General features: G+C 41.2%; 1 pseudogene; it reads right to left on the reverse strand.

Annotated features, from left to right (window-relative positions):
• LOC107575610 (NACHT, LRR and PYD domains-containing protein 12-like) overlaps nucleotides 1-1,840 on the reverse strand; it is an 11,259-nt pseudogene extending 9,419 nt beyond the window's left edge.
• Between the last annotated feature and the right edge of the window lie 6 nt (nucleotides 1,841-1,846).

Raw genomic sequence — 1,846 nt, forward strand, 5'->3', positions numbered from 1 at the left:
CTGCAGCATCTCACAGCTGGAATGAGTCTCTTGTAGTCTGCTTGTTTTGACGTGAACCTCTTTGGGTTGAACTCATCCAGCACCTTCTCTGACATCAGCAGTACTGAGGTCAACACTGTGCACATTGAAGATGAGAGGTCTCTTCCTGGATGTGCATCTGAACTGAGGTAACTCTGGATTTCCTCATATAATGAATGATCTTTCAGCTCAAGTAAGCAGTAGAATAGGTTGACTAAGGCTTCATCTGAGATACCATATTTATTTTGATCTCGTTTAATGTATTTAGTAGTTTGTCTGATGCTCTCTGTGGTGTCTTCAGTGTGTGTAATCAGACCTTGGAGCAGTTTCTGATTGGATTCCAGTGAAATGCCCATCAGAAACCGCAGGAACAGGTCCAGATGTCCTCTCTGACTCCACCTGGCTTTATCAACAGCCTTCTGCAGTAGCTCCTGCAATGTGATATTTTCCTTGGATTCATCAAAGAAAAACCGAAGCTCTTGCTTGTTCTTGTTCAGGTAGCAGATGAACACATGCACTGCAGCGAGAAACTCTTGAACACTCAGATGCACAAAGCAGAAGACCTTTGTCTTATAAAGTCCATATTCCTTCTTAAAGATCTCAGCGATCATTCCTGTGAACTCAGTGTCTTTACTCACATCAATACCACATGCTTTCAGATCCTTCTCATAGAACACAATGTTTTCCTTCTTCAGCTGTTCAAACGCTAGCTTAGCTAACTTCAAAATCATCTTTCTATTTAATTGTAAGTGCTCTGTACATTCTGTTTCTTCTTGTTCATCGTACTTTTGGTTCTTTATGTCCATCTGTATCCGCAGGAAGTGAATGTACATTTCAGTGAGTGTTGTGCTGATGTTCTCTGCATTGTTCTTGATGAGAATATCCTGAAGTACTGTGACTGCGATCCAGCAGAACACAGGAATGTGGCACATGATGTAGAGACTACGAGACGTCTTAATGTGTGAGATGATTCTGGAGGCTTGAGTCTCATCTGTGATTCTCTTTCTGAAGTACTGCTCCTTCTGTTGGTCAGTGAATCCTCGCACTTCTGTGAACAAACCCACATACCGAGGAGGGATCTGATTGGCTGCTGCTGGTCGTGAGGTCACCCACACAAGAGCTGATGGAAGCAGCTTACCTTTGACCAGACTTGTGAACAGCACATCTACAGATGCTCTTTCCTCAACAGTGTCCAGTGTTTTGCTTTTAAAGTTCAATGGAAGTCGACTCTCGTCAAGTCCATCAAATATAAACGCTAGCTTACATTCCTTATATAACTTTGATTTCTCCAGGTTCTTCAATTCAGGATAAAATTTCAGCAGAAACTCATGGAGATTGACCTCTCTGTCTTTAATGATGTTGATCTCTCTGAATGGAAGCAGGAACACACACTCTATATCCTGACTGGTGTTTTCTTCTGCCCAGTTGCCCAGTCCCTTCTGCACAGAGACTGTTTTTCCGATGCCAGCGACTCCCTTGGTCAGCACAATCTTCTCCTCATTGTTTCATTGTTTTTCAGTAAATATATCATTGCATTTGATTGGTTTGTCCTGTGTTTTTTTGTTCCTGAAAACATCATCAATCTTCAGAATCTCATGTTCGTGATTGACATCTTCCATCTTTCCCTCTGTGATGAACAGCTCTGTGTAAACAGTCTTGAGATCTGCGTCATTTTCGTTGTTGCCCTCAAAAATACACTTTGCTTTCTTCTTCATGTTTGTTTTGTGAATTTGCAAGAATTTCTGCAGCATTAAATCCTCTGTTAAAAAGGCTGATGAAAGTGAATAAAAACATGATGAAAAAGCAAAAAACAGATTTAACTTTGTCA

The sequence above is a fragment of the Sinocyclocheilus grahami genome, unplaced genomic scaffold, assembly GCF_001515645.1.
Source record: "Sinocyclocheilus grahami isolate Dianchi unplaced genomic scaffold, SAMN03320097.WGS_v1.1 scaffold2753.1, whole genome shotgun sequence".
Lineage (NCBI taxonomy): Eukaryota > Metazoa > Chordata > Actinopteri > Cypriniformes > Cyprinidae > Sinocyclocheilus > Sinocyclocheilus grahami.